Source organism: Cygnus olor, chromosome 1, assembly GCF_009769625.2.
Source record: "Cygnus olor isolate bCygOlo1 chromosome 1, bCygOlo1.pri.v2, whole genome shotgun sequence".
NCBI classification, from domain to species: Eukaryota; Metazoa; Chordata; class Aves; order Anseriformes; family Anatidae; genus Cygnus; species Cygnus olor.
The window spans coordinates 67,110,525-67,133,357 of NC_049169.1; the positions used below are offsets into that span (position 1 = coordinate 67,110,525).

General features: G+C 38.9%; 1 long non-coding RNA gene across 1 annotated transcript; it reads left to right on the forward strand.

Annotated features, from left to right (window-relative positions):
• The first annotated feature begins 819 nt into the window (after positions 1 to 819).
• On the forward strand, positions 820 to 16,332 carry LOC121073132. Its single transcript, XR_005821521.1, has 3 exons — positions 820 to 956; positions 1,297 to 1,398; positions 16,189 to 16,332. It is a non-coding gene; the product is annotated as an uncharacterized LOC121073132 (long non-coding RNA).
• Positions 16,333 to 22,833: the final 6,501 nt, after the last annotated feature.

A 22,833-nucleotide genomic window follows, 5' to 3' on the forward strand; every position in this document is an offset into this window, starting at 1 on the left:
AAAATCTCAAACTTTGTATTTGATTTACTTCAGTTTATCTGTACTTGGAAAAAATTACTTTTTTGAAATGATGCAACAATTCAGTGGTTTGGATTTTTTTTCTTTTGTTTGCACTATGGCCGTGTATTGGCTCCTCTCTCCCTGTTTTCACAGAATCACAAAATCATTTAGGTTGGAAGAGACCTCCAAGATCACCTAGTCGAACCTCTGACCTAACACTAACAAGTCCTCCACTAAACCATATCACTAAGCTCTCCATCTAAACGTCTCTTAAAGACCTCCAGGGATGGTGACTCAACCACTTCCCTGGGCAGCCCATTCCAATGCCTAACAACCCTTTCAGTAAAGAAGTTTTTCCTAATATCCAACCTAAACCTCCCCTGGCACAACTTTAGCCCATTCCCCCTTGTCCTGTCACCGGGCACATGGGAGAATAGACCAATCCCAGCTCCCTCAGCTGCTCCTCGTAAGACTTGTTCTCCAGACCCCTCACCAGCTTCGTTGCCCTTCTCTGGACTCTCTCAAGCACCTCTAGGTCCTTCTTGTAGTGAGGGACCCAAAACTGAACACAGTACTCAAGGTGCAGCCTCACCAGACCCGAGCACAGGGGGACAATCACTACCCTAGCCCTGCTGGCCACACTGCTTCTTATACAAGCCAGGATGCTGTTGGCCTTCTTGGCCACCTGAGCACAGTGCTGGCTCATATTCAGCCAACTATCAACCAATACTCCCAAGTCCTTCTTAGTGACTTCTTTTCCTTTTTATTTCCCAGCTTCTGTAAAACTTCCTGATGCTTTCATTCCCTTTCCATTTATCAAGACATACTGCAAACAGGTCAAAAGATGAAACGCTGCTTATAACCCAGCCAATACAGAAAGGGAAGGTGATGCTACCTTTGAAGTTAGAGCCATGTGGGATGACTTTTCTCAAGACTGGTATTGATGAGACACTAATGTAAGTCTAAAGGAAATCCAGCAGTAGAAAACTTACAAACCTGAGTTGGGGGAAAAAAAAAAAAAAAAAGAAGAGGGAAAACACCAGCCTGCACAGAGAAGGGGTTATCTAGAGGATTGTGGAGAGGCTGCTGCTGAGGTCTGTAAGTCATGTCATGTGCGTAAGGGGTATTGCTGTTCCACGAGCCTTCATCTGCTAGTATTTACCCTTCTGGGGAAGGGATATATATTGCTAAGGAGCTGGAAAGATCAAGCTTTCATGTTGACCATGTGGGCGGGACTAGTAATGGTGCATCCCAAAACATGTATTCTTGGGTGTGTACTTTTTTTTTTTTTTCCAGGCAGTGACTGTATTTTAATCTTCCTGTGTGGATGTGGCTATTTTGGAGTCACAATGTGATGTGAAGGGCTTGAAGACATCAAAGCAAATTGCATCTTCAAAAGTAATTGCCAAGCCTTAGTGAAGCAAGCATCCAGGATCTCTATTAAGGTTGGTAGGCAAAACAAACAAACCAAAATGTTCTAGTCTCTTTATCACTGTTGGCTTGCATTACTCCTTGAACAGAAACAGGCTCAATATATGAGTCTAGTTCCTAAATTTCAGTTCAGTGAAATTTCACCATGATTAGATTTGGGTTTAGGGATTAGAGCCTCTTTCTTGGCTTGTGAGAAGACCCGTGTTTTAGGTAAATGCAAATATTATTTTTCTTGATTTCATACTTCATTTCATCCTTATTCAGAGATCTGTAAAATTTACAAATTCCGACTTTTTTTTTTTTTTTTTTTTTTTTAACATTGTGTTTCTCCTATAAGAGGCAGATGGAGAAATAAGGAGGCATTTTTCTTTAGTCAAAATTGATTATCAAGCACTGTCTGTCAGGGAAGAGTTGTAGTGATTACATTTGGGATGATGGCTTCAACAGAGGGAAGGGATAGCCTTTTGTCTAGAAAGTCCTGTTGCTGTCTTTATTCTGGTAAGATTTTGTGTTTGCTTGTTTTCTCCATGAGGCTTATGAAAGTATATATATATATATGTATGTGCATAAACGGCATACATTCATGTTTTGAAAACTTTTTGGTATTGACTTTTTGGTATTCAAAGACTGAGGACAATGCTAGCTTTTTGAACTGAACTGTTAAAGAAACAGTTTTGAGAGAGGGTTTTCTCTCTTTTCAGAAGCTGTCATGATTTGAAGAGTTGTGTGGTAAACATCTTTACATAAATTTTGGATGCTGTTTGGTACCACAATTAATAAACTTAGCATTTGGTTCCAAAGGGATTCCAGGACTGGTATGGTTTTCTGTAGTTGGGAAAAGTGATTTTTGGAACAAATATGAAAGTTCCTGGCTGTTTGTAGAAAACATGTTATAGGTTTGGCTGTTTCTCTGAAGCCTCACCAGGGTCAAAGGAGTGCATGAGTTTTGGGTAGTCGTGAAGTTGTTTTTTTTTTTTCTGATAAATAAAACCACAGTCATCTGTGTTATTTTTTTGTTATTAAAAAACAAAACAAAACAACAACAACAACAAAAAACAGCTTCTCAGTGCTTTTCTTCTTCAAGCTTTTAATTTATGGAAGACATGCTGAATTCTACATTTCTAGATCCTTTCCTAAAAGCTGTAAAGGCTCTGATGTGTGAAACAGGCCAAAAAGTCCTTATCCTTTTTTAACCAAGAATTCAAGGGATATGACTATAATAAACCCTTTTTTTATGCCAAAAAAAAAAAAAAAACTATTAAAAGGAATGACACTGATTTTGAGATCTGCTGGATGGGGAGGAGAGGTGAACTGGGACCTAATTATCCTTTATCTTGCTGTAACTGCTGACTTGCTCTACTGCAAGCAGGTAGTTGTGCTCATTCAGTCCTCTCATCAGACCTGGACATTGGCTCGCTAGTTACTAGCTCTAAAATGTCTCACAAGATGATGATGACATTTTAGTGCTCAAAATGGAGTAAATCAGGGAATTACGTACTTAGTACATGCAAAATTGGTGCCATTCTCCCCTTTCCATCTCTCTAAATATTTCAAAAATTTTTGGTGCTACTAGTAAAACACCCGTGAGCAGAGATGCCTGGGAATGAGGCTTTAAAAGTGCAAAGACTTTGGTCTCTGAAAAATGAGATCAAGCTTGCAGCTAAAGCAATAAAGAAATAACATTTTCTCTGGGATTTGAAGTTCCTACATTTTACTTTCTTCTGACTTGAAGTACACTTGTGTATTTTTAATTTCTTTGCAGAAAAAAAAAATCTACCTCTTTATCCTTCACAGTTTTCATTTCAATAAACAAAAATGTTTTCCTTGGTTGGTATGTAGCTCTCCTATAGCTGTCTTTTCCACTCTAATTTTCATTCCCCTGATGCTGGATTGCAGTGAGGTATCGGTTTTCAGGGTCGCTGCTGTAGCTAATCCTCTCTCTCTTTTTCCTCCTCAGCTGATTGTTCATATTTTCAAACTTCATAATCTCACCACCAAAACCTAAGCATGCTTCGGAACATAGCTTAAGAAGGAAAACAGACCTCAAAAATGTCACTGAGCTTAGAACTCTCAAAACAAAACCCTGTCTTAGCTTAAATAGGATGCCACCAAAGGGTCTAGGCCAAAATTAAAGGGAAAAACACTCCTTGTATCAAGCAATTTATGTTGTGTTTTGAGTTTTGCACAGCTGAGAAAAAGAACAGCAAATATTTATTTTTTCTTTTTATTTTTTGAAGTCCATAAAACGTACCAACAACTGTCTCAAAGTAATTGTTTTCCACCATTTTCATTTCTTCCATTTCCACTGCTTTCCAAGTGAGTGCTGAACTGAATACCTGGTGCTGTGTAACAAGGCACTGTGCTTTCTGGATGATGTCTACAGTTGAAATAGCTAATTTAACTTGGAATTGACATGCTGATTAAAAGATTTTCCTTGCTTTCTGTTCAATACCACTGCTCACTTTGCATCTATCTGTATCATTCCACAAGCATTAAAGTTTATACTGATTTGCAGTGAGTAGGGATCTGTACCCAGAATTATTTTTTTGCTTCACATATACCCCCAAATGAAATAGTTTTGCCTGCATTTTAAGTCTGGACAGAAAATTTTCTAAACATTCAAATCCTTTAAAAAGACATGAGAGAGAATAAGCTTTTCCCTCAATGAATGGCTTTCAGGATGAAAACCCACAGCGATTTGTTATAGGGCTATTCCCTACAAGTGGACTGCTAGAACTGTTTCTAAAGCAAAAACGGAAATAAACAGGAAAATGTTTAAGGTCTCGCTTTGCAGCAAGCGAAGTGAAGGGAAAACAAAATGTTAATGAAGCCTGTGCCAGCAGGCACAAGCATGGCAGGATTCGAGTCGGAGTCCAGCAGATAGTCTGTGCTAACGTGAAGCTTTCACACTTCTGTAAACACGGAGGACAGGAACATTGATGCAGAAAACACTCTGCGCCGCCAGTAACACCATGTACTTCCTCCGTGCTGTTATTGCAGTCCTGGTCGTTGGCAAAAGAGCATCTCCGTCAAGAGAAAGCTAATCTCTTACAGCCTGATCAGGGGAGTGCTGTAAAACTGTCCCACGCATTTTTTTTTTTTACTAGAAATAGGTGTGCTTGAACAACAAGTAGCTCTGCCATTTCCCAGCCAGAGGTGTACCTCCCAGGTTCTCTACTCAGACAGTGTCATTTTAAACAGGAATTACAATACTCTGCATGTTGCCGAGCTTAGAACGATTTGTTGTCATCTCTATCATTTTGATGAAAGGGAAGTATTCGTAGATTTGTAAGAGTGGGAGATGGGAAAACACAAGATCAGTTTTAATGTCAGGTTTTGTATAAAAAAGCTAGTGCAATTATTATTAACCAGCCAGAATCTGTCTGTCGTTAAATCCTTGTTGTTCAGTATTTTCGATACATTTTGGAGATACAAATAATGAGCTTTTACTAGTATAGGCTCAGTACTTTTCCTGTTACTTAGGTTTCCGCAATGGCTACAGAGCTCTTTTCTTCCTTTTTATTTTTTTCTGCAGCCTTTCCTCTTATTCTTGGTATCATTCAGAGTTCTTGTGGTATTGGTAAATAGTTGGTGCAGACATGCTTTTTGACATTGCAAATGGAACAGGAAATGTTGCATGAAAATGTTTAATAAGAGTTAAAAATCACATGCATCAAAGCTGAGTCTAAGTGAATTGGAATAAAGTTTAACCTAATGAAGGAAGACCTCCAAACAGACCTGCTAACTTCAATTGGCTTCTGTTTTTGTAATGAGACAAAACCAAACCTTGCAGATTTGGAATGTGTTTCTAGAAAATCTTTCTGATCACTGAGATTCAGGTCTTCTTTCTGTCTCAGGCTTTCAGTAGTGGGCTAGATCAGCAAATTTCCATAACCTTAAGTATAGTCATCCAGCATTTATAACAGCTGGGTATGTGAAATATCAGTATTTTAGTTGCTTTTACAATAAAAGTACACAAAGTGGCATACCAATGACATCTTTTTGATTTTTTTTGGTGACCAGTATTCTAAAGAATTCACAAGCACTCTCATGTTTATATTTGTAACCCACTTGTGAAGATTCAGATCACCCAACATCAGCCTCTATAAATTCTTATCTGCAATGTCTCATTTGTCAGTGGAGATAATGCTACTGAAAACATCAGGCCTGTGCCTTCTGGGAGAGTTGCTTGGCTTTTGCTTTTCTTTTATTCAAGAACTTTTCAGTGACAGTTTTCAAACTGATTGCATGTTATGGGGATAAAGAGCTTCTTTTCAGGAATTGGGAAAACAAGACAACTGATTCTACAATGCTCTACAGTTGGCACCTTCTGAAATAATAGAATGCTAATCTAGCAGGACAACCTTTATCTCCTCTTTAATTGAACCACAAACTATTGCCATATGCTAAGAATAAAAGCTGTGCCAGAAGTACTCATATGCAAAACCAACACCACTTGCTCCACTTCACCCATCAACCATGAAATGAGGACATATGAATGTTGAGTGAATGAGGATTTAGGGATTTGGTAATGTAATACGTCCCTTCATATATTTTTGCTTTATCCAAATGCAAGCTGTAAATCTGGGGGGGGGGGGGGGGCAGGTAAATTGAGCTGCCTCTTATGCAACAGCCATTGAAGGTTAGAACTACTTGAAGAACAAGCAATTGACACACATTAATGCTGAGCTTTTAGACTTCTCCTTGTCTTGACTACGGTGCAGGGGAACAGTATTTGCATGCCAGTGGCTGCTTTTTTCCCAACTCTGTTGCATGTTTCAGCTCATTTTCTACCCATTTTTGCATTGCCTATAGCTCTGTCTGTCTCCAAACCATCTCTACTATGGCATGTGCCAAAAGCTAGGAGAGGGATTAAAATGGAATTGCCTTGGGTGGGTATAACAGTATAATTTATTTATGTTCCAGCAGACCTGTTGTGCCCCTGGGGTGTCTTGTGCTATTTTCTCCTGGGTTTAAAAGATGGTGTGTACCTGCAGGTGGGTGTGTGTCCCTGGCATCTGGGTGACTCAATGGAGTGAGCACAGCCTCAGGACATCCTCCTGTTATCTGCTGAAATCCGGGGGTGAGTAGGGGAAGGTGTGGGCCTCTCTGCTGAGAGCCTGGAGTGCTCTCTGAATCTGAACTCTGTCTTTGAATAGATAAAACTAAGAGTGCCACTGTATTCTCTTGCATGTAGGGTCCCTGCAACATTTCTGTGAGTTGCCAGCATGTGCAGGGAGGTTTACTACAAACCTTGGGCAAATCACTTTTGCAGCACATCACTTCATGCTCTCAGTTACCAGAACCTTTTAACCTCATGCTGAGCATGCAGTACTAATTCCACCCTGCTGCTATTTAACATATGCACCTTACAGCTTTGTGGGATTGTTATTAAGTGTACAGCTGAGGCCCATCATGGACCGTCTCGCAGCATGGCACAGGAAAAAGCCAATGGCTTTTGTGTCCCTGCAGGCTTTTTGCAGACCAGCCTGACATCTGTTTGTCTCAGGGCTTTAACTGTGGACAAACTGCCTCTTTCAGGGCCTGGCTGTGCTGGTGGAAGAAATCACAACCCTGGATGCCCATCACCTGCTGTAAGTGAAGTGGCTTACATGAGTTCCCCTCTAATGTGTTTCAGTTCAAGCAGGCTATTGCCACTAAGACCTACTTCTAAGTCAATCCACTTCAATTTGGATAATATGAGCCAAGGAACAAGTACTAGGCTCTTATGAGGAGGAAGTGCCAAGCATTTGGGTGCAGGGTAGACACAACAGCTTCTTATATCGGCATAATGAGGCTTACATTCTCCAGATATATGTGAGCGTCTCTTTATTTAACCTTCAACTCTATCAAATGGGGAGGAATGATTTTTCTCATTCTGTATGTTGTAAAATGAAGTTGCTTTGTGTTAGGCAAGAAGTTGACACCAGAAAAAGCACTAAAGTTTTTTCTTCATATGGTAACACAATATGGGGAGGAATGCCAACACATAATTAAATTCTTTTGAAAACTTAACTGTTTCTAGTGGGGAGAGGAGGAGCAGGGGCTGGAAAATGTGGTAAAAACTCTTTGCAATTTTACTTGAAGGTATCTAGTGGAGTGGATCTATGCAGAGTTCTTCATAAATGTATCTTTTTAGATTTCTATTGCTGTCTGCTAAAATTTGTTTCAGTGGGGTACTGGTGTTTTGGTGGGTAGTATCTTTATTGCTTTTTTTACTGGTTTAATTTTGGGTTGAAATTCACTACGGCATTTTCTATACATGATTACTAATCTTAAATCTCCAATTTTAGGACTGGTTAAAAATAGTTTAAAATTAAATCTGATGATATCTAATGAAAACATTGTTTATTTTAGCAGTTCTCATTTCTTTGTTTAAAAACAAGAAAAGCTTGCAAAGAAGATCAACATCTTCTTTGTTTGCTAAAATTATGGCAAGATAATATTTTTCTACAATTTTACATAGTTTTCTGGAAGACAAAATAGTCAACATGGATGAACAAGACTATTCTCTTCCTCTGAAAGTATTTTTTTCAACTGCTTTTCATTTTTCAGTGAAATCTTGTCAGAAATAGCCTGTTTTAAATGTACTGAATCAAACCATTAGTGGGACTGAAGTAGACTGCTGTTTGTTTTTATTGGTTTTACTCTCAAATTTTCAGTAATTTCAAAGTGATAACTTAAGTCTTCTAAAACTATTAAAAGGAGAAAGCTGCAGGATGCCTAAGTACATTATGTTTTTCTGTCTTTTACTTTACATATCTTAATTTCATTCATATTGGCTTTAAAGAGAAAACTTGAACGGGCATATTTAAATTCAGTCTTTCTTGCAAAGATGTATTTTGTAGAGCCCATTATTTTATCCATAACTTTTTTACTGATGTGCATGAGAGAGACAGTTATTCTATTTTAACTTCATTATCAAGCATTCCCATTTAGCACAAGGTCAGTGTGGTGCTAATCTTTTGCTAAGGAGCTTTGTGCCAGGAAGGAGTTTCTCATGAGTAGTTACTGTGAGAATTACTTTGCATATTAAATGTCAACTGCTGGAGCTGTGTGATCAGCAACCTGAACATATGCTGCCTCTCTCCTAAGGAAATTACTGCAGTTTTTGTTTGAAAGTGGGAGGACAGAAAATTACCTCTGACTGTATATTAAAAAGTGCCAGAGATGCTTTGTGCAGACCCGAAACAATAACATATAACTTTCTGTAACCAAATACTCCAGATCAACATCAAAATCAGGAGATTTGGATCCCCAACTCAGCATTTGGTACATGGGCAAATGTGGCCTCTATGCCTACCAGCTGGGATATATGGTTTAATTTGTGTGTTCTCTTCCAAGGACAAAGGTCAGTGCCCCACCACCCTCTTGTAAATCATTTGTCTGTGGTCTATTTCTTGCTCATAGGGAAACTGTCTCTGGGACTTGGAGCTGTCTTCTGCCTCTATAGGCTTGGATCTTCACCATCTTGGTGCTTCTTGAGTGGACTTATGTTGCCATCCTTGCAACACCCTCAAGTGCACTTGCTGAGGTGGTAACAAAGCCATGATGGCTTTGGTTAACTTTGCTCCTCCCAAGAAACCTTTCCCAGAGCTACAAGCACTGGTGACAAGCATCACCTGCAATGGGAGCCCCTGCTGATGTCTTCTGTGCCTTCCTTCCTTGCAGAAACTAGGTGACCCCCAGGACTCTTTCATGAAGTAATAAGGTCCATAGTATGTTACAAGTAAGCCTGACTGAAGGGCACAGACAAACACATTTTCCTTTCCATCCAGTTTGCTAATCACTTTTAAGAAATACTGCCCTTTTCTGACATTTAAAATTGTGACTGATGTGCATGCACTTTGCACCTGACAGCTTATGGAACAGGTGGTGGCACATACTGGAAATATGTACGCACAGGGTCATGGCTGTGACTTCAGAAACTAGAATTTAAATATCTCATATATTTCATTATCTCATTTCTTTGAAAAATCACACATATTTTGATAGGCCAGGAGGAAACTTCTGAACAGGGAATACTTCTTGAGATTATACACTCATTTTAAAACAAGGGCTTTTTTGAAGTATGTAATGGGATATTCCTTTAATGAAAACGTAAGGGAATATGGACAGAAAGAATTATTTTTTGAGAGTAATTAGTGAACCACAGCATCCATAGGAGAACACTGCAGCAGGCTGTATGTTGAAATTCATTTTTTCTTTTCATAAATGAAAAGGGGTGAAAAGTCCTTTTACTTGGTCAAAGGCAATAGGCGAATGATTTTTCTCTCTTGGACTTCTGGAGCGGTGTTTGATTTACTGTGAGTATGATGGACATCAACTTGGAAGCCTTTATGTGGTTTGTGAAATCACCATTAGCTGCAAAAGGTCAGTTCCATATCCCATGTTCTCCTGAGCTTAATGCTTGATACAAACCCATCTGTAACAGAATTTGCTCCAAGGCATAAAGAGGTGAATGGGTATGGTTACATTTTTTTTCTTAAAGACATAGAATTCAAAAATAACCAGAAGGACTTAAAAAAAAGTGAAAGCAATATTTCATTAAAATCTTCAAAAATGATTGCGCATTGTAACTTACCTGGTAAATAATCAGACATGCTGTATTTGTCACCACATCATGTAGTATTCCAACGTTACTTGAAAAAAATATAAAAATAGAAAGACCTTCTTTGAATTTCTGATATGATAATGCCAGTGCCATTGGAGAATACATTTTTCTCTTAGAAGATGGTACCAGGGTTTGGTCTGTCTCTACACTTATTTCTGTATTCACATTTTTAAAGCTTGAAGACAGTCTTCTAATGATGACAAACAGCAACAGTGGGAGAGGATGAATTAGAACATTTGATGGAATATTATCAAGTGCTGAAAATAAAGCTGAGTTGAAAATCCAACATAAAACTGTTGTAAAAGGAAACATATAACCATAAAATTAATATGAAAGAGAGAAGCTGAGCAAAAGCCAAATCCATAGGCCTTCTGTGATGAAAACCATGCTTCCAAGCCAAGTCAAGACAGTAAAGATATAAGGTACATGGGAAGGTCTTTGGCAAACTGGAGTCCTGAACTATTCTTAAACATCCCTGTCTTTTTCTGTTTTGTTTAGACTGTCAAGAGGTCGAAGCTGATTTTTAAACCTCTGCAAAAGAGTGCTTGTAAAATGTACCAAATATCAATAGTCATCTTCTAATTTAAATAATTTACTATATAGAACAGGAAGGAATGCTTGGAAACCTCCTAGGAGATACCATGAACACCTGAGAATCATAATTTAAATAAATCATGTATTTCTTTGGAAGTAGTCATAGCAGCTGGTGACGAGTCTGTTGGGGATACCTGCAGATTTGTTAGAGATAATTTCCCTGTAACATGAGACTTAGATGAGCCTGCATTAGATGAAGGATGGACAAGCTTTATATTCCTACATAGGTGCATGACTCTCTTACCAAAGTGTCATCCTTAGTTCCTTAGTTGAGATCCACGTGGGAGTTTGGGCTCAAGATTGGTTGATAGCAGGGGAGTCAGCAAGCTGTGAACGTTCCTTCTTGGACTTGCAACTTTCCAATATCACTTAGTATTCAGCTGTAGGAATTTGTATCTTCTTCCAAGTCCATGAGAGAAGGGGAAATTCTACACAGCTGAGAAGTGAGGTGAGGTTCTGGTGGAGGGCTGCGAGATGTTCTCTCATATTTATGGTGTTGCTGCTGGGTTCTTTGAGTCAAACTTAAGTTAGCTTATGGCTGTATTTGCTTATGCATGCAGGTTTAAGATTGTGCATGCTGCCTAGAATGTGAAATGTGTTATTTTCTTATAAAACTTTAAGAATTCAAATAAATTTTGCATAACTTTCCTTGCCCTTTTGTTACAAGTAAAGAGAAGTTGAAAGTTATATTTTATTGCTCGGCAAGCTGTTTTTGGCCACCCTCAATAGTTCTGACATGCATGTAATGAAGCATCACAAGTCGTGGTTACTATATCCAACTCTACTGTTATGTGATATTTTGCTTGCTTAAGACTATCAAACTTGTGTGATGAGTTGAACTTAAAATGCCAGAAATATCAGAGTTTTCATAGATGAACATAAGCCTACAGACAAAGTAATGGCTTATGTTCAAGGTAACTAAATATAAAACTGGCAGAGAAGACAACACAGATTTTAGATTTTCACCTGTTTAAGAAGAAATGTTTCTTCTTAGAGAAACATTTCTACTTAGATGAATTGTTGAGTGTTATTCTCTCTTACATAAAAAAAAAAAAAAGCTGAACAGTTTCTTTGGGTAATTCCTCTTGAGGTTTTGTAGGAATGAAGGAAATTAGGAAAAGAGGTCTGTTTTTTCTGGCAATGGTACCAAAAGTAGATGGCATTTAATTCAGTGGGAAGCTACTGCATGCACTGAAGGATAATGGGCACAAGGGACAATGTAGCCCCAAAAGCACCATAGGTAATACATGTGAATTGTGAACTCTGTTATGCATATTTGTAGAGCTGTGTAATAAGGCAATACTAAGTACAGTGCCTTGAAAGCTATGTGCATTAAATCTAATGGGTTTTGTCTGGAAAAAAATAACACTTTTATTTTCTGGCTCTCCATGAGACAGAGCAGGTAGCTGGCTACTTGTTTGTCAAACATGACCAGAAATAATATGCATTGATGAGTTGCAGTAGGCTTTCTTGATGTGGAGTTAGGTTTCTAGTAGAACTGTTCTATTTCCAACAGCAGTAATGTTGGGCCTACAGTTCTTATTTCATTTTATTTTAAGGGCATTAGTCACAAGCATGAATCTTTCTCTCTCCAGAGCACAGATGGCTAGTTACATTTATTCAGATAATTATGACAAAGGAAGATCTATATGATTTTTGCTCTTGAAAAGAGAAGATATTAAACTATTTCAGTCTGTTTAATCAATAATAGTTTTGTTTCCTGTAACTACAGAAATCATAATGTGGAAATGAGTATTTATCATAGAATGTATTTAATATTTAATTGCATTTTTGTAGTTTGATTCTACCAAGGAAGGCATTCCAAAGGCCAAAGCTTAATTATTTTCCTGTCATTTTATTTGAGACAGGCAATAAAGCACTTCTGTCAAACACCCCCTCCCCCCATCATTTCTAATACAATCCAATTTTGATTTCAAACATTGCAGAGTGACAAGTTGGCAAAAGTCACAAAATTGGTGAAGAGCTGAGATGGTCCGTGCTTAGTCACCTGGCTGTCTAGCAGAATGTGTAGTCCAGAATTAGGTGTGAAGACTTCCCACAAATCATGTTGTAGCTTCCTACAAAAATGTGAACACTAGCTAATAGTAAAAGAAACCATCTAGTTTTTATGTGTGTGTTACCTTATAAGACATTTGAGAAGGTTAGGCTTTTTTCCCCCATTTTTATTTTGTTTAGTTTTGGGTGTTCTCTTGGGTTTAGAATGCTTTCTGTGAAAGAATTAGGAGAATTTTTTTCTACATAAAGGATAGAGAGGTGATTTTTCTTTTGCATCCTTGTCATTAGATTTGAGAAAAATGATTGAATTTCTGCTTTTCTTGAGCAGTTCTCTTAGATTTCTGGTGCCACTGTTTTGTGTTAATTATTTGATGAAACAAGAAACTACAGCACAGTCTTCCTATGTACCAAGTAAGTTTTCTAACCACAGGGTAAAAGTCATGCTCACTCTCTACTTTAGGCCAACAAATACCAAACAAATTATACTGAGGAGAAGGGCTTAAAGAGAAGGTAATGAATTCTCCTTATGTGTATGGGGTAAGAGGGATGACAATAACTTTTCACTGTTCCTTAACCCTGTTTGGAGTAGTGCTTATTCTCCTTAAGTGTACTCTGCAAAGACCAGTGGGATCCAGGAACAGGGATAGAAGAAAACCTGTTTATAGTTGCTGTTGTGCCTTTGACATGCTAGGATACAAAACAGGCAGCTGAAGTGCTTTTGGAAGAGCACAGAAGCTCTCAGGTTGAGAACTTGATTTCAACAGGATTAGGCAACAACTGAGGAAAGATCTGTAGAGACATAAATTAGAGTTGCTATCTTGCCGCCTCTTTGTTTTTGGTTGAGGTCGGTGGACACAGTTGTAAGTTGAATTACCCAAGGTTAATTTGGCAAACTAACAATAGTTAATAACAGTCAGAAAGAGGAGCCAGGGTAACTCTACAATGCTGTTCTTTAACTACTGTCACCTTTTAAAGACAGTACTGCACTCAAAAATGAAGCCTTTCCTTGTAGTATATTAAGATATTTCTCGTCAAAACATGTAAACATGAGGTTTTCCCAGGGAATATACATCTCTATCACTTTTCACAAAGTGCTGTCACGACAGATTTGAGTACGCAAAGCCGGGCTCCCACAGTGCACGTCTCTGTGTCACAAGGTGGCAGTGCAGAGTAGGTTTGCGTTGGGCTGGTGCAGGTACTTCCCTTGGTGTTGGGTGGAGGGCAATTTTTTTCCTAAAGCAGCTAGTGATTTCAGCGTCCTTTCAGATGCTAGGTTTTCTTCAGAATCAGTCTTGAAAATTTAAAAACTTCAAAACTGCCTACAATTACAGCATGAAGTTATATTTTCTTGTAATGATTCTTGTGAAAGTCTATTTAAAATATTGCCATAGGCAGTATTTTGTGCATATGTCAAAGTTGGGGGGAAAAAACAGCAGAAATTGAGCAGTAATGGTAGTGGAAAATCTGGCCAATATCACCACAGTGTAGGCAAATACATCCCTAGATCAATTTATTCCATCAGAGTTGATAACTGAATGTCTTAATTTCTGTGGGGCTGCTTTATCATCTTGGACTGGCATTACAATGATAGGATTTACCATCAGTGGATTCAGGCAGTAGAATATCAAAAGATACGGGGAAGCTGGAGAAAGTTGTATAGCTGAATCTCCTCAAGGGAATGGAGATCAGATCACCTTTAGAAGATGACAAACAAGAATTGTTGAAGCAAAGTACATAATAGAAATAGCAGTTTTTACTTGCTAAATCTTTGGGTTCCTGTGTGCAAAGCAACAGAAGCCTGGCTGCAAAATCCCAACCCTCCCTCAGACAAAGGAGGGACAGAGAAGGTTTTTCTCTTTGCTGCAGACCTTGCTCTGTCACAAGCATTCAAAACAACAGGATGGAAAAAAAAAATCAAGCCCACTAAAATTAAGATTGGTGGATGTAGTTAGGGACCATTATACCAGACTGCTAATACTAGGCAATTGCACCAGCTGATTTTCCTGAGCTCAAAGGTGATGTCCTCTAAAAGCACGTTCGTGTTCAAACTTGTGGCTCCTGTCTCTGCCCTAGCTCCTTGCTCTCCTCTCCTCTCCTCTCCTCTCCTCTCCTCTCCTCTCCTCTCCTCTCCTCTCCTCTCCTCTCCTCTCCTCTCCTCTCCTCTCCTCTCCTCTCCTCTCCTCTCCTCTCCTCTCCTCTCCTCTCCTCTCCTCTCCTCTCCTCTCCTCTCCTCTCCTCTCCTCTCCTCTCCTCTCCTCTCCTCTCCTCTCCTCTCTCCCCCAGCTGTAGCAGAGAAGATGCATGGCAGAGTTTGCTTGTAATCTGGGCCACTATCATTGTAAATGATACTGTCAATTTGCTAATTTGTGACATTTACAATGCTGAAGAGCTGCACTCTTGGGCACATATTGACATTTAATTAGCAAAATTAATGTGTTGGCTAGATCTAAATATCAATTTATTAGGGCGATATTTGGGTAATCTGTCATGTAATGTATGTTCCATACTGTATTGAAGAAAAGAAAAAACAACCAACACTTCAAAAATGGGGGAGCTACCATATGGCCAGCTACTGTAGCGTAACAGAATAACAAGTATAGTTAATGTTTTCAAGCAAGAATGTGTCAGAGAATCCATTTAAATATTCACAGATCACACTGTAATTACCAGTATCTGTTTACAGATACTTTATATGGTTTTCCCCTTCCCACATTCCTCTACTTAATGTTGTATTGCACACTGGTTCCCAAGTCCAAAGGCTTTAGAATGGCTCAGCTCTAACAAAATAAACCTATTTAGGAGCATTAAATAAAGCTTGACAAATCACTGTGGCTATTTGCTGTACACCCAGTTGAGCTCATCAGTTCTACATGTGTCCAAGCTATTTTCACTAAATAAGGGCAAAATTCTCCACTCCATTCAGCACTTTGTTTGCTGCATGTCCTGACATCAGTGAAAGCCCTCTGTATATTGCAGCCATAGACTGTGCAGCTGATGTTTCACTAATTGAACTGGAGACATTTACAGTGGGGGAAAAGTGTCATCTGCCAGGGACAGCCAGCATGTTGGCCTGTGCTGGGCAATGTAGCCAGGTGATGAGGTGCTCAAGCTGAGTGAGAGGGACAGGGAAGTGGAAAGCTGTAGCAAAGCACAAGCAGGATGACTTAGGCTAAATGTCTGCTGAACAGCTTTTCTGTGATTGTAAATGAAAGAGCAAGTTTGCTCAATGGTGGGCCTACTTAAGCAAAGCAAACTTGCTTGAGTGCTGCTCTGTAGGGGTCAGATCATTTAGAAAATGCAATGTTGGTGAGAATTGAGGACATCAGTGTGTTGACTCCACTAATCTCCACCAACAACCTTATGCCATGTTTTTTTTTTGTTAATGTTGCAGAGCAACAAAATAATTCAATTCAAGTAAGCACCCAGAAGTTGTCTTGCTTATCTGAACTACAGCTGCATCTGCAAAACTGGACTGGAAATCTGCAGAGGACGTGCTCTTCATTAGATTTCTAATGTTTCCCTTTTCTAGTCAGGCTGGACTGATGAGAGCATCCTGCCCTGGTCCCTGGTTCCAGCCAGAGCCAAGAAGTGAGATGCATGTGAAAATGAAAGGGGTATATGGAGCAATAATAAAGTCCCTCTTGCCAAATCTGAAAAATGTCATCTTGGATTTCATGAAAGAGGTGAGAATAACGATCAATCTATTCTGAATGTATCTGCTTAGGTTCAGCCATTCCTAGGACCTTGTTAAATGTTAATGTTTATACTCTCTTTGGCAGCAGATGTCTTCTCTTTCTAGTTGCAATGTCTGCTGCATCAGTAAACATAATGCGGATTACAAACAGACACTTCGGATTAGGACAGCAAGAGTGCTGTTGAATACCAAATACTGTTTGGAAGGGGTCTGGCCAAGGTACAAATTGTCGACATAACTTCCTAGAGGCCATCCAGCCCATGGAGAAATTTGTAACAATCAATATGATCCGTATGCAGAGAGTTAATCTAATGTATGTATGTTACTTATAACTAACTGGGGAACTTGAGGTGAGAGAGGGTTTAAAGATGTTATGTTTTGACACACAACTAGTCCTATATGTCAGAATTGAGCAAACCAGCTCTGTGTGATGTAAATTGGCATCTTGAACTGCTAAAATAAGTAGAGACCTTGAATGACGTTGTATCTGAATTATATATATTTTTTTTCTTTCTTTGAATCTGAGTGGCTTTCAACCATCAATGGTTGAAACATTTCCCTGTTTTGATTCCATTTTGTCATTTTACAAAGCTCACCTGCTGTCCACTTACTTTTTCCATCTGTCCAGTTATTCTGCTTGGAAAATACTTCCTCTTTCTTTGAGATAAAGGCAAGTCGCTTTGTCTTCCTCACTAAATTCAGAGAACAAAGTCTTCATTCTTTTCCCTGAGGCACTGTGGTTTGATCAGCTGTGGTTTCATCAGGCACATCATCCACCAGCAACTTTGCATGTAAAAGGCATGCTTATACTCCCTCAATCTTTAATAAATTTTGTTTGAGTTGAGAAATCCACTTAACAGGAAATGGCTGGCATAGAAAACAGGGAAGAAGAGCAAGAAAAGTATTTCATTTATAAACATTTGTACAGTAAATCTATTCCGCTGACTAAATAAACCTGACAGCTTATGCAAAGATTGTTGTGGTTTTTTTTTGTTTGTTTGTTTTGTTTTTTTTTTTGTTGTTTGTTTGTTTTCCTCAGCTCCAGGGACCAAATTAAACTAAGGATTGTCACCCACGCCATCTTTTATCAGCAGCCCAGTTTGAAGAAGTAAATTCACCCTGTGGTATAAATTTTAGTAAAAAATTTGCTCACGCTGGTTTTGATCATAAGATTTATCAAAACCAAAATCAGATGCAAGATACAGAAAACATACTGTTATATGCATTTACTTTTGGCAAGAAGTGTTTTATTATACACATGGCGAAACAAATTAAAATAAATGGCAACCGATGTCTTTATCCTATGCTGTCATTATTTTTATACTTCCACAGCCACTGTAGGCATGCTGGAGATCTGTAATGAAGGTCTGCTGCAACTGAAATCCTGAAGATTAACTGGGATATTAGTGTAAAATCAAACTGACATTGATTAGTAACTGCAGCATCTGGAGTAAGTTGGACTCAGAGCAAGCAGGTTTGTTTGGTATTCTCCCAGCATTACAAGTGCCGGGATGCATTTTTCAGTCCTGTCGGGAAACAGATGCCTTGAAGAAGTTAGCGAGTTTGTCTTTAGGAAGCTTTGGGCCAGAAAGCTGAATTTGAATGATTTCTGCCCAATTTGAATCTGGTTATTTAAATACAAAAAATCCAGCTGCACTACTGCAGGACTACATTATGACTTGCTCTGTAAAGCTTGGCCTGCTGCTTTTAGCAGCATTTTACAATATTTGGTTCTCCCTCCAAAGTTTCTCAAAATGATTCTGGATGGAACAGAATGTGCATATAGAACGCATTAATGCACCAGATTCTATTTTAAGCTGTATATAGCGCAACTGCTGCACAAGTGATGCTGTTGATGCTAAACAATGCCAGGCAGAGTGACTCCCAGCAAGTCCCCTTGCAGTGTTTTTGACTTTGTGCTGGGGACAGCTCCCTGGATACCTTGCTATGTCACATTTGTCAGAATCTGCAAGAAGTGCAGCAACTAACCACAAAGATTAGTATTAGTTCTTGCAAATTACAGTTTGAATCTGCACGGACCCAGTTTCCATCACTTTTTCTGAGATACAGAGCATCCTACAAAAGCTCCTAGAGCCTTCTAAAGCCAGTTTTTTCATGGAGAGCTACAAAAACAAAAGCCATCTGCAGTGTTGGGGTTAGACCTGAAAGCAGCCCCAGACTGGCTCACATCCTGCTGTGGAAGGTAAGGCTCAGGTACAGCATACAAACCAGTCCATAGGCAACAAATCCTCCACACACAGCACCACATGCTGCACAGAGCCTAATGCATCAGTAAGAATAACATTTGTGGGTCTTAGTTTGTGAGCCAAGAGCTCCACTTCCCAGAAATGCTATGCAATCACTATGGGGATGAAACAAATGAGATTACTTCACTGGCATCAGTTGGTATACCCACAGCATATACTGTTAGATTTCTCTCTGTAGAAGAAAGTCAGTCCACAGCTATTTGTGGTCTTTGGAAGGGGAAAGGGGGAATTACATATTATATGTTGTTTTCTATTGCTTTTGCTTTAAGGCCAAAAGAGGACATTATAATAATTTAATCAGATCTTCTGCACAACTCAAGCCAAAGAATACGGCCACTAATAGTGGCATCAAACTGAGATTCTGGTCGAGTTGTATTTTAGAAAGACATCCAGAAAGAATGATATGTTTTTGGAAATGGCTTGCCATCTGGAGCTGGGAGGACAGCACAGATAGCATGTGTTAGGGGGGAATAGATTAAAGGAATAATTTAAAATACTCTTTTTTTTTTTTTTTTTTTTTTTTTTTAATCCTGAACTTTGAAATATATTTAGATTTAGACAGGCAAGTAATTGTTTTAGAAATGAGTTGAGTGCTGCATTTAAAAATCAAATAATTTGGCGGCAATGTGGATCTAGGGAGGCCTGTTTTACAGAGGTGCCTTTCAAAGGGTGTGTGCCTATGTGATTCTCTAATGTCTGATGGGGAATGAGCAGGGGCTATATGCCATGGCAGGAACAGCAATAGTGCTGGTCCTCTACTTCGCTTCTTTTCTCTCTCTCTTTCCCTCTCTCTCTCTCTCTCTCTCTCTCTCTCTCTCTCTCTCTTTCTATGTACCTCTTACTTGCTTGTCTCTCTCCCAGAAATGCCTACATACCCAAAACTTTTGAGGAGCAAGAAGGACTAAAGGTGTACGTATTTGCTTGCAACTGCTATTGCATTCCCACTCTCTCTCACATGTTCAGAGTGATAAACAGTTGGTATCGAAGAAATAAATGCTATAGACTTGGTAGGATTAGCTCCAAGTATTCAGTGACTGGTGAAGTATGTGACCACCAAGAACTAGGGTAAAACTCAGGATTTGATTTTTATTTCAACTTAGGAAAAGAGCACAATTGTGTAGCTAGGTTTTGAGCTTCAGTGGGTGGTATATTTCCCCCTTCATTCCAAAACTAGAAATGCTAAATTACTTGGTTAAAAATAGAGATCCTCCTTACTCATATTGCTGTAGCTTTAAGAAAAATACTAAAATAATGTGTGAGCTGGCAACAGTCCAGTTTAGGACATAAAATGAAAAAGGATTTACTGTCCAATATGTTACAGTAGTCTCAAAGGCATTTATTTTCACCTTTGGAAGAAGGCTTATCTTTCATGTTTCATCAAGTATTGAAAAAATTCAGAGGAGAGAGACATCAAAGAGCATATTAGTGCCACAGTTTAGGTAAATCAGCATATTTGGGGATCTCTTGTTTAGAGATTCTGCTTGTAAACAGTTCACAAAAACTGTTCTCTACACCTTTCTGGCAGGTGCATCCCTTTCTTGTTTAATGGATTCAAGGCAGATTGTGGTTGAGCAGCCTTGCATTTCTAAGGTTATTTTGATTTGTGAGGACTTCAATGAACTGCAGCTAGCAGGAACACACTATTTATGTCAGCTGTAACGTGTGGATTTTTAAGGATTCAGTTACTCCTCAGGGAGTCTGTGGCATTCTTGCCATGGACCATGTTTGAAACCAGAATGAACCCTCATGTTTGTAGCTGCTGAGTTAAAGAAATGACTGCTGATTGATAGCAGGGAGAATTGGTAAGTATCTCCCATATCTGAAGCTGAAAAGAACAATACCATTACCACCCTAACTGTCCAAAGTTAGCAGCTCTGAAGTGACTGCTTTGCAGAAAAATTCCTTTCTTCCTTCCTTGTACTTTCTATAAAATAGTACAAGTAAGTGCATGGACCATAAAATGGAATTATTCACAGGGTTACTATTTTGTCATGGTTGGTTATTGGAAAGGAAAAATTGCAATGAACTTGCCTTTTTGTTAGTTTTATTATTGTTGTTGTTGGCTTTTGGTTTTAAGTCTCTAGTTAGAGGTTTTACAATTTTCTTGTAAAATAACTTGCATATAGTTTCATAACATTTAACTCTGAGTGTGAAAGATCCTTAATCCATCAGAACGACTGCTGCAGCTGCATTCCCCTTCCCTGAGAGGGCATGGGGTTAACTTGTTATTGCCAGTTCAGCTTGTCACTTGAAGGCATTTTGCAAAATTGGTTGTTCTCTTAATATCCTCAGCACACATGATGTAAATGCCCTGGACAATTTAATATATTGATTCATCATTCTCCTGGCTTGTAGCTATTGTCTGCTGGAAATTTTTGATAGTACAACCTGGGCATGTATTGAAAGAAAACTTAATTGACTTTATGTTATTTCTAGCACAGGCAGTGAAATACAGGCAAGCAACCTCTTATTAGTGCATTTCACCCAAGCATCAGAGTCCTAAAGTACGGGAACATGTATACTGTTAAATAAGTATTGACAGAGTTCTTGCCCCAGCCCTCCCAGTGCTCCTTGATTATTTAATTTCTTCCTGGCTCTGTTTTGGACTGTTCCACTTAGTTCTGTTGCAGATAACTCTGTGGTGCAGTGGGCTCTTCCTGCACAGAGTGGATGGAAGTCAGAAAGTGCTTTTGTCTTTGTTCATACTATATTTAGCTGTTTATTTATAGTCAGTGTCCCAAGAATCAACTCTAGGTAACTATTAAGATGGAGCTAAATTCCCTGCTGATTGCTACAGCTTCCCTAAAGAAACTAGCACAAAAAACAACAGTGATACAATAGCATCAAAAACAAACAAACAGTTCTGTGTTCTTAAAAAGAAAAAGAAAGAAGAAAGAAAATCTCTGTAAAAGTGCTGGTTTGTGACACCTTCTTAAAAAATATGAATTAATTGGTCTTGTGGCATGTGTATCAAAAATGAGTCCTGAATTATTAAGAAATTCATGTGACCCAATTAACCCAAATTCACTTTACAAGTGCATGGATTCACAAAACAGTGTGAGTTTAAAATCTAACTCAGCTTCTTGGTTTGTTTGTTTGTTTGTTTCTAAATAGCTTTTCAGTGAAGGAAACTGCAATTAATCTGTTACACTTTGATTTTTTATGAGGTTAGTATGCTGCTTGTAATCCTAAAGTCGCATTAACCTATAATCTTTCAATACTAAAATGCTGTTTTCTTTAAATAGGTCTATAGGAAAGTAAGCACCTGGCAGTCACAAAGAAATTTGCTTAGAAGTGGGTTTCTTCCTGATGTGCTTCCCAGCAAGAAGCATCTTTTCTTATTTCTCAACTGTATTGTTGTCACTATATTAACAACTTATGAAAAGTGAATACTCAGCTGCTAGGCTTCATTAGAAGGTCAACCAATGTGATATGCTTCTATTTTTGGCATAATTTTTTTTTTCCACATTGAAAAGCAAGCTTAGGTAGTCTCCGATGCTAGCTAAATTGAGGATCATAAGCCAAACTGAGGCTTGTGAGCTTTGGCCAGGGTCCAATGCACAGTGTATGAACACTGTATGGAGATTGAGACACTGAGATTGGGAAAGTGGCCGGTGATTGCTGGATACAGCAAACAGGATCTTCTAACTCACTGCCTAATGCAGTCCCTTGTGGAGTGAGGGATTTTGGAATCTCTGTCCTTGGACTACGGGGGATTCTGTGAGCTCCTTGTGCTCATGCACTGGATGCAGGCATGCCCAGCTATAGTAATCTTCATGCGTACGTATCTGCAGCCTGGCTCGTGCAGCCAAACCAGTACACTGAGGCAATAGCCCTGCAAGCTTTCTTCCTGCAGGGTTATGTGGAAGGCTTCACTTGTTGTAAATCTGCTGGTTTTGTAACATCAGAGGCAAAATCAGTTTATGAATAGCATGCAAATTATGTCATACAAAAGTGACTGGTAACCAGATGATTCACTGGAAATGGATTCGTAGTTTTAGTGTTTGTCTATTTTTTCTTCCAGCTGAGCTGAGAAAGGGTTTATTGTAGGAGTCTGAGAATTGCTCACATCTGAGAGGTTTTGGATCATGTCTGCTATTCCCAGGTGTGTGACTTAGCACTGGAACAGGAGATCAGGCATTCCACCTCCCAAGAGCTGTTCATATTTCTGTTACTGCCTCTTTGTAGTTGTGGCCCACTCATTTAACGTCATTTTT